The sequence below is a fragment of the Oncorhynchus masou genome, chromosome 1 (genome assembly GCF_036934945.1).
Source record: "Oncorhynchus masou masou isolate Uvic2021 chromosome 1, UVic_Omas_1.1, whole genome shotgun sequence".
NCBI classification, from domain to species: Eukaryota; Metazoa; Chordata; class Actinopteri; order Salmoniformes; family Salmonidae; genus Oncorhynchus; species Oncorhynchus masou.
In genome coordinates, this window is record NC_088212.1 from 63,226,656 (window position 1) to 63,237,451 (window position 10,796).

Here is a 10,796-nt window from a genome sequence, read left to right on the forward strand (position 1 = left end):
TGTAATCAGGTGCTTCTCAGGTGGGAGAAGACTGGAAGACTGGCTGGCTGGCTATGGAGACGAGGTTCTGTACTGCAACAGGTGGAGGGGAGAGAGAGACAGGGAGGAGACGGTCTCTGAGCCAAATAGAAGCCATGTTTAGGAAGAAACACTGACACAGATACTGGAGGGTAGAAGGTAACGAGTGAGGTAGGAAGTGATGAATGGAGTGGAGAGGTGAGAGGAGGAAGGTGGTGAGACAGGAACAGGGTTGGTTGAAAGGAGAATATGACAGAGTCATGTAAGTATAGTGTCAGTGTTGGGGTCAAGTCTGAATTGTGTTGCAAATTGCTCTTTAATTGCTCTTCAATTCCAATTGAATTTCCCCCCAGGAAGCTGAATTTGAATAGCATTTGAATGAAAGGAAGTAGAATTAAATTCAACAAAATTCAAATGGCTTATTTATTCTACACACCACCATAGAAATGTTTGTTTTGACATCAGGTATAGTTACTAATAACAAGTAGCATGAGGTTGAATCATTACAGTTTTTTTATTCATTCCCCTAAAATCATTTTCAATAATTATAGTGGTCTGGAAATATTCAGGTTGTGGGTTATAATATTTCACAATGTTTCCAAATATCAGAAAAAAAGACATGTCCCAGAATGCATTCAATCAAACACTGCAATAATGAAGGGAACAATCTAACGCATGTGGGGTCCCCTGAAATTGAAATGGGGTCCCCTGAGAAAATCTGTAATCATATGAAACAAATAAAGAACTTGTTTCTCTTCAAATGGGTATAGAATACAACCTTTTCGGTGTCAACTAAGGTCCTCTTACACTGTAAGAATGCGCTTTCATGTCATTATTATGTGTCTGGACAGCCGGCAGGACCTAAAATGTTGTGAATATGAACACACAGCATTAACAAGGGGATATCATTTTTCCAAGTTGGGTCCCCTGCATATTCTGGTGTCAATTTAGGGTCATGTGCAATAAAAGAGTAGGAACATCTGATCTAACTGTAAGGGATTTCCTAAGTATGATTCTCAATCAGAGACAACTAATGACACCTGCCTCTGATTGGGGTCTGGGTGGGCGTCTGTCTGCGGTGGCGGCTCTGGCGCGGGACGCGGACCCCACTTCACCATTGTCTTAGTCCGCCTCCGTGGCTTTCTAACCATGGCCACCCTTCTTAATGACCCCAAGGGACAGATGGGCAGCTCGGGACAGAGGGGCGGACGCTCTGGCGCATCTGGGCTGAGGGGCTCTGGCGCCTCTGGGCTGAGTGGCTCTGGTGCCTCAGACTCCGGCAGCGTCGGACAGGCGGGAGGCTCCGGCAGCAGCGCCGGACAGGCGGGAGACTCCGGCAGCAGCGCCGGACAGGCGGGAGACTCCGGCAGCAGCGCCGGACAGGCGGGAGACTCCGGCAGCAGCGCCGGACAGGCGGGTCCACCTGCAGGGAGGAGACAGAGAGACAGCCTGGGTGGGGCTGCCACATTAACCACCAGGCTGGGGAGACCTTCAGGAGGCTTGGTGTTAGGAGGAGGCACCTGAAGGACCGGGCTGTGGGGGAGCACTGGAGCTCTGGTGCGCAGCCTTGGCACCACTTCCCCAGGCTGGACAACTACTCTAGCCCGGACCCTCCAGAGTGCAGGCACAGGTTGAACCGGGCTGTGGGTAAGCACGGGAGATCTAGTGCTTACTACGCGCACCTCTCCCTTTGGCTCCACTCCCACATTTGCCCGGCACGAGCGGAGCGCAGGCAGAGGACGCACTGCACCCTCCCAGCGCCCCGGAGACACAGCACGCAGAGCCGGCGCAGGATACCCTGGACCAAAACTGCGTACCGGCGACCAGACCCGCTGAGCAGGCACCATACGCCCTGGCTCGATGCCCGCACTCGCATGACACTCTCGGGGGGCTGCCCTATAGCACACCGGGCTATGGACACATACTGGCGACACCGTGCGCTTAATCGCATAACACGGTGCCTGACCAGTAACGTGCTGCTTATAATAAGCACGAGGAGTGAGTTCAGGTCTGCTACCTGGCTTAGCTCCACACCTCGTGTGCCCCCCCCAATTTTTTGGGGGGCTGCCTCTCGTACCTGTCGCACTGCCGTGCTGCCTCCTCATATCGCCGCCGCTCAGCTTTCGCTGCCTCCAGCTCTGCTTTGGGGCGGTGATATTCCTCAGCCTGTGCCCAGGGTCCCTCTCCGTTCAGTATCTCCTCCCATGTCCAGGAGTCCTGTGATGCCGGCCGGTTGTTGCTGTTGTTGCTGCTGCTGCTGCTGTCGTCGCTGTCTTTTACCACGCCGCTAGGTCCTTGGTTGGTGAGTGATTCTGTAAGGGATTTCCTCTTCCGAAGAGGAGAGGCGAAAAGGATCAGAGGACCAATATGCAGCGTGGTAAGTGTCCATGGTTCTTTTAATACGTAAATGTACACATGAACAACTGAATACAAAAACAAGAAATGTGAAAACCCCAACCAGTCCTATCTGGTGCCACAAACACAAAGACAGGAACAATCACCCACAAACACACAGTGAAACCCAGGCTACCTAAGTATGATTCTCAATCAGAGACAACTAATGACACCTGCCTCTGATTGAGAACCATACTAGGCCGAAACATAGAAATACCCAAATCATAGAAAAACAAACATTGACTGCCCACCCCAACTCACGCCCTGACCATACTAAATAAAGACAAAACAAAGGAAATAAAGGTCAGAACGTTACACTAACGTTTCATGACTAAGAAACATACTGTTTGACATATTTGAGTTATATTCAAACTAATATTTGAAATGGCACGCATATTCTTTGCATAAATAAGTGGCATAACCTTTTAATAATATTGTTGATTTGAATTAAATTCTACTTCCTTAAACTCCACGAATAAACAACTATTGATTCAAATTCAATTTCAATTAACTGTTTGAATTTCATTAAATTCTGAAATCCCAAATTGACTCCAACCCTGTACAGAGTGAATGGCGACGGTAGAGAGAGAGTTTACAAAGTGGAGCGAGGAAGCGAGTGGTGGCGGACGACGGTGCTGCTGCACTTGGAAAGCTGCTTCCACATCTGCTCCTCCATGATGTGAGCTCAGCGCCGCTGCCATCAGCTGTCGGTTTGGACCGTAGTCAAGTGGAGCAGGAGAGCAGTGTGGCTCTGTGCCTCCGTGTTTCCCTGTGTGTTTCCCTCAGTGCCGACGCTGTTTGTTCCAGCTCCCTGCAGGGCTCTGTGTGTCCGTAGGGGGACCGGCCCTCTTCTCTCTGTGGAGGAGACAGCCAGGCTGGGTCGAGTCTCTGCTCAGAGACAACGTGACATAATCTCACTGTCAGCCCTCGACCCCCTGAGGACTTACAAGGTGCTCTTGTCTATCTACAGATCTGTCGTGGTAGAGCGTCATCAAGGATGTTATGTTTTGAGAAATGAGATTTCCATACTACCTCCTCGCTCTAGCCAGGCACTAACATGAGGGTCTGTGGTTCCTTGGCCGTATTTGATCCATTTATGGACAGAGCAAGAGGAGGACACATGGAACCCTGTGGGTGTGGGGGACTGGTCTGAAAGGGACTGGTCTGACCTATCAACAGACACGTTGGATTCTGCCCAATTCCAGAGTGTGTCTGTGAAGAAATAGGCTTCAACCCTAAACAAAACAACAAGCCAATCTGTCATAGAAATGCTGGCACCCAAACAGGATGTGTGTAGAAATGCATTACAACATCCAGCCCAATTATCAAGACCAAACAAAGAATGTGAAGTGTTCCAATGCATTAGAGAAGGTAGTAAATTATGCCTCAATGTATTTAAGAGCCACCATTAAGTTTCACAGACAGAAATCAGTTAGTCAACACTCCCATTCACTCCCCACCCATCTGCCTAATAAAACACTGAGAGGAAAACATAGAGGAGAGAGAGAGAGAGAGAGAGAGATGGCTACGCTACAGATACGGGATAAGAAATTAGAAAAAAAGCTAGAATAATGCCAGGGAAAAAAAGAAATGGGGAAGCAAAGAGGGTGAGAGGGAGAGGAGGAAGTGAGAGGAGGGAGAGAAAATGCTTTGTACGTGGCCTGTTGTTGTGCAGAATGACGAAATAAATAAATAAGTCAGTGCCTGGTTGCCCATGAATATTACATTAGGAGGCGAGTGGGGAAGTGTGCTGCCTGGAACATCTGGTGTGGTCCACAGGGACCCTTGTGGCGAGAAAGCTTCAACTTTGGGAGAAGAAAACTGCCAATAAAAAGAACTATGAGCAGACCTTTGCATCATATGGCTGATTTGTTTTGCTAATTTGATTTTAACACCACTAGCCACGATAAAAGCTGATAAAAACGACGGAAGGCAACCGATGCTATTGTTTCTTTAAGCGTGTGTTGGTAAATGCTCGATGAGGCAAAACATTATGTGTAGGCTTCATTATTTCTTTAAAAACAGCTTCATAATCATATTATTGGTATTTTTGAGAATTAGGTTTGCATTTCTGTTTTAAGTGTGGAGTCCTAAGCTGCCTATTGGATGGTTTATTGAGCTTTTGCCGCCTTTCCCGAGGGGCCGTATTGAATGGGCTCAATGAGTGTATGAGTAATGGGAGTCCATGGCTGAATGGCTTATTGTCCACCTCCACAGAGTTTGTGTGGGAGACAGAGATGGCAATGGGAAGCTGTGATGAAGGAGCTCAATAGCCTTGACTCAGGTGTGAAGAGCGCTGTTAGCAGAGAACGTGGGAGAAAGAGAGAGGTAAAGGGAGAGAAGGGTACGAATGGGACTGTCATCCGCATAATGACGGTAGCAGAATGCGGCAGAGTGCACCGGTGTAGAATGACAGCGGCCTTGTGCTTCTGCTACTGTGTGGAGACAGACCTGGCCCATTGTAACTGGCCAGGTCCAGGCACTGGAGCTTTAAAGCAGGGGGTGATTGAACCAAAAGACACACACTCCCATCTCACACTAAAGCTTACACAAGCACACTGCAGGGACGTATTCACACTTACTGTAGTCTGTAGTGGTGCGTGGGTAAAATCACAGGGGAAGCCAATCCAGAAGAAAAAGCCATATTACATCCTATGTGTTGTGATAATTGTGTTGTTTGCTCTATAATCTGCTAGTTCATATGCTTTGACACCGTGATATATAGGCCTGAAGGCTGAGACATTAAATTCAACCACACCTTTGTTTCATTACAAAACCAGAGAGCAACATCTGTCCAGTGAACTCCACAAAGCATATTGCATGTAACAAACAGTTACATAACCTACAGCATGGACAAGCAAGGAAATGTTTCAGACATTTTCGGACTACGAAACAACTATTGATTTAGAACCAGAGTTACCGCAAGTCGCAAAGAAAACAGGGGCTGCCTCCACTATTCCAGCACCATTTCAACTTCAACATTTCAACATCATCTAACCAACGACTGTATGCTTAATCTAATACAGTGACAACTAAAAGATAGCTTACATTGATTGGACAAAATAGTTAAGGTAAGTATGTGGCTCGCCATGGTTCTGATGTGTGTGTGTTTTATGTGTGTTTGTGTGTGTTTTATGTGTGTTTGTGTGTGTGTGTGTGTTTTTGTGTGTGTGTGTGTGTGTGTGTGTGTGTGTGTGCGTGCGTGCTTGCATGTGTGTGTGTGTGTGTGCAAGTAGAAAAGACATGTTGACTCACCCTACTTGCAGAGAAACACCAATGCCATCCTCCTCTTACATGTTGACTCACCCTACTTGTAGAGAAACACCAATGCCATCCTCCTCTTACATGTTGACTCACCCTACTTGTAGAGAAACACCAATGCCATCCTCCTCTTACATGTTGACTCACCCTACTTGTAGAGAAACACCAATGCCATCCTCCTCTTACATGTTGACTCACCCTACTTGTAGAGAAACACCAATGCCATGCTCCTCTTACATGTTGACTCACCCTACTTGTAGAGAAACACCAATGCCACCCTCCTCTTACATGTTGACTCACCCTACTTGTAGAGAAACACCAATGCCATCCTCCTCTTACATGTTGACTCACCCTACTTGTAGAGAAACACCAATGCCATCCTCCTCTTACATGTTGACTCACCCTACTTGTAGAGAAACACCAATGCCATCCTCCTCTTACATGTTGACTCACCCTACTTGTAGAGAAACACCAATGCCATCCTCCTCTTACATGTTGACTCACCCTACTTGTAGAGAAACACCAATGCCATCCTCCTCTTACATGTTGACTCACCCTACTTGTAGAGAGACACCAATGCCATCCTCCTCTTACATGTTGACTCACCCTACTTGTAGAGAAACACCAATGCCATCCTCCTCTTACATGTTGACTCACCCTACTTGTAGAGAGACACCAATGCCATCCTCCTCTTACATGTTGACTCACCCTACTTGTAGAGAAACACCAATGCCATCCTCCTCTTACATGTTGACTCACCCTACTTGCAGAGAAACACCAATGCCATCCTCCTCTTACATGTTGACTCACCCTACTTGTAGAGAAACACCAATGCCATCCTCCTCTTACATGTTGCTTAAACGGTCTATGTCTATGTTATACAGTATACGCTTTTCGTTTTTATCATCCTAGGCTACCTGGCTAAAATACTTGCTCGCTAGTCTAACTTCCTTTCATGGGTAATGATACACCAGGCCAGCTAGTTAACATTAGCCTACTACATCTAGCTACATGTTGAACTTCCATCCCCTCAGGTCAAGGACACAATATATGAACTTATGGTCAGTTATAATCATTGGCCAGTACAGAGAATTAAGTTAAAATCTCCATCCATGGCTAATTTAGGAAAGGGCCGATTATAGCTCGCTAGCCACCAGAAGACACAATGAGATGGAACAATTCCATATTTTTTCTGTTGTTTTGCTTGTGATTTTATTTTAAATTTTATTTATTTAACCTTTATTTAACTGACTGATGTGATTGGTCAAATACAAATGGGCTTCCCTTGACACTGGTGCGCCAGGACCATTCACAGCTGAGTTTACTCAGTTTAGCGCAACGCTGATTGGCTATTATACTTTTTTTTTTTTAATCAAGGGAGGCCATATGCTTGCTGGCTTCCCTTGCACTCAAAGCTAGGGAAGCAACAATGTCATACTCTTTCTGACCAGACAGGGGCGCTGTTTCGTTCGCACTGATGTTTTCTTCAGTGAGAAACATTTACGTTCAACCTGTTGCGAATTGAAGGAAACACAGAGAAACTAAAGATATATAATTGTGCATGTTTTTTTTTTGTGGAGAAGCCCGGCTTCCCTTGGCATCCATGAATACACGTCACTGACTGTAGTATGGAATAATTGCACTGGATCATGAAAGATTTCTCATTTATCTGAGTACCCATCAGTGTGACTGAGTGCATCAAGGTGAAGAAGAAGATGTGTCCTTATCCGCTTCATTTGTTAGTCAACGCTACTTGCTTTCAGATACTGTACACTGTATTGCATGCTGAGAGCACTCTCCTTACATATGACTTGAGGTGGAACATTTAAGGGGCCCTAATTATCACTATAAGGTAAAACTGTGCTCAGTATTCAGGTACGTCGTTCAGCAAGCAAATAGTCGACCTCTGCAACAAAATCTACATTTTACAGGATAAATTAATTCTGCTTCTGTTATCTCAACATTCCGTCTCTGATTAAATTGGGACCCCAGGGTCTGACTGGATTTTCATTGGTCATTGCCCATTGAGTTTCTGACCAGCTAGCATCATCATGTTCACTTGTATTGGAGTAATGTGCCAGGTTCAATGACTGTTTCAGAGGGGTGGCTTCAACTCAGGCTATTGATGACAAAAGTCAAGGGTCATCCATTTAAAGATGAAACGCTCTGAACAGCACACCTGTATCCCGGCAAAGTCTTCATCTTTAAAGTGGGAGATAAAAGGAGGTAAATGAGGTGAGGAAGAGGTTGACTTTGTGGATGATGTCTTCTGATGTTTCAATCTCACACAGAACACAGACACAGGCAAAATCAGAGAGCACAATGGTAGTCGTTGAGGCTATTGATTTCCATTTGATTTGATCAATAAGAGCGTGACTACCTTGTTAAACAAATGGATGGAGCTGTAATGATCAGAAAAAAGGTACAGCAGCAGTTTTTCCATCAGTGTTAGCATTTAGTTCAGATTCCCTGTCAACATGATGGAAGGACACTATTCTCAAAATACCTGCACCCTTTTGTATGTTGCATTTGCTCTGTCTCTGTTTCTTCCATACCATCATCTAACCAATCATCTTTTATTTTCTATTTCCATCTACCTCTCTTTGTTTCTGCACTGCTGTCTCTCTCTTTTTCCCTCTCTCACTCTCACCCCTCGTTCACCCCCTCTTCCCGTTGACTGGTGGCAGCACAGATGTAGAGTGGGATATTGTTATATAGGCATGGAGCTGTTTGTGTATGGAGGGTGTGTGGAGTGGCTCCCTGGCCACCTCAATCTATGACCTTATATTTGCCAAGAGCCAAGGGATGAGAATCACACAGCTGTCAGTGCCTACCCCTCCCCCCCCTCTCTCTCTCTCTCCCCCTCCCTCTCTCTCCCCCTCCCTCTCTCTCTCCCTCCCTCCCTCCCTCCCTCCCTCCCTCCCCTCTCTCTCTCTCTCTCTCTCTCTCCCTCCCTCCGTCCCTCCCTCTCATTATCTCCGGTAGATTGAAATTGCAAAAGATTTTTGGTCTAATGTTAATTTGAATGCCTGAGTGTTACATGTGGGAGGCTGACCAAATATCATTGCCTTTTCCTTTCTTTCTTGGCACAGTCTCTGAGTTGGGATAGCATATGCAAACATGTTCTGTTGTTGGGATGCTTGTTAGTTTAGATAAACTTCATAGGAGCAGGAGAGAGGGTTGTTTTGAAACACGGAGATACAGCCGCGGGCATGTGCAATTAGTCTGACTTGGTGAAATGTTTAAAAAAAATGTTTTCTGCTTGAGGATCGGAGAATGGATTTTTGTGGGGCTATTTCAAAATATTTTTTCACACTCATTAAAAAGCATTTCGATTTGCTTAAGCAAATGATGTTTTGTCTTCTCCTGTCAGTGGAATTCTTCTGTTCTCCAAAGACCTATTGTTTTTTGTACTTGTCTTCACCCATTTCTGCACTCCGGAGATCTTCAAGCCTTGTGAGGTTAATTCTGAGTCTTTTGTGTCAGAGAGCTTTTAAACGGAATGGAGCCCTTCTTATGTTGTAAGTAGCATCTCAAGGCCTGCAGTACGCTTCAGTCAACCACTTTCCCCGCCAAATAACAAAATAATGTCATGATTCATGTTAAAACAAAGTTGGCAACCTTGTATTCTAGGGGAATGCTTTCATAAAGCGGAAGATGTTTTATTTAGATTGGTTTAATTTCTGTCCATCTTTATATGAAGAGTAATAGCCCTGTTTGCGAGTTTATTATATAAAGTGACAGAGGTAGTGGCGCAGTATTTGGGGCTATTTTCTCAGTTTTGTGGGGTCCTCTATGTCCATAAAATGGATCTTACCGTGGCTGGACAATTTCTCATTTAGACTGCCCTGGTTACTCTGTCTGTGCTAGAGGGGCCTCGGCGCTGCTGAAAGCCTGGGGTAGGGATTGCTCTGGGTATGGGAGGTCAGGGCAGCCTGTCCTGCCTGTGTGCTCACAGAGGTCCCCTCATTAGGCAGACCCAACTGTGTGATGATCAGCCTGCACTACCCACCACCTGAGCACCACTCTCCTCTTCTCTCCTCCACACAGCTGCTGCCCATCCCTCATACACACTGAACACAGCACCCAGCTCCACTGGAGGCAATGTGCACAGGCACGCACAGGCACAGTTGAGTGCACACGTGTGCACCTACCCAATAGTCCCTCTGGAGGTAGGTTGGTCCCTCTGCACAATGCTGATTCTAAAGCAGTTTGTCATATAGCAACACACACAGACACACTATCTGTAAGAAGGACAACATTCTTTTTCCATTTCACTCTCGTGTCATATCCCGTCCCGCCAATCCAAACGCTCATTTACGTTTCACTGAAAGCGTTATTCAGCGTCCTCTGATAAAACGGTAGGCGGTTGATGTGTACGGACGTGACTCTGGGAGACCCAATTCAGCAGACGCAGCTGCCACAGGAGATGTGTAATGTGTGGGTATCTCTCCCAGTGTCACACTGTTGCCAGGTTTTTCAGGGACTCAGCGTGAATTCATTGGCAGGCATCTATAAGTAGCTGACACCTGTGTGTGTTTTAAGAGCTCCTTATACAGACAATAGCACACATCTGAGGGTCTCCCTGAAACAGCTGCTTGTGGGCATATAACAGAAATTTCTAGGCGTGTGTTTAAATGCATTAGCTGTTTTAGTTATTTTGATGTAGATGAGATAGTTGATCTATGTAAGAGGACTCAGTAGTGCATGCTGATCTGTGTAATACTGTACTGTACAGAGAAATGATCAGGGTGTAGGAATCCCCTACTGTAAAACACAGCAATGGATAATGTATTTGAGAATCTGTGGTGAGAGACCACATGAGATCACTCCATCCATCATCCAACCTCCCTCCCTCCACGCACACACACACACACACACACACACACACACACACACACGCACACAAACTCTCCACCTGAGACCTTCACATACAGCAGACGAACCAAACCACCCACGTCTCTCTCAATATCTCTAGATAGTTCAGATACTTCAGTGTCATTCCGGTTCACCTGTTCTGTGGTATTGTTAACATATGTTAAGGTTGAACCCTGACAGTGTTTAAGCTTCAATGAGGCTTACACAAGTGTTTGAGTTCCTTAAAAGCATATGTAAATCCCAAT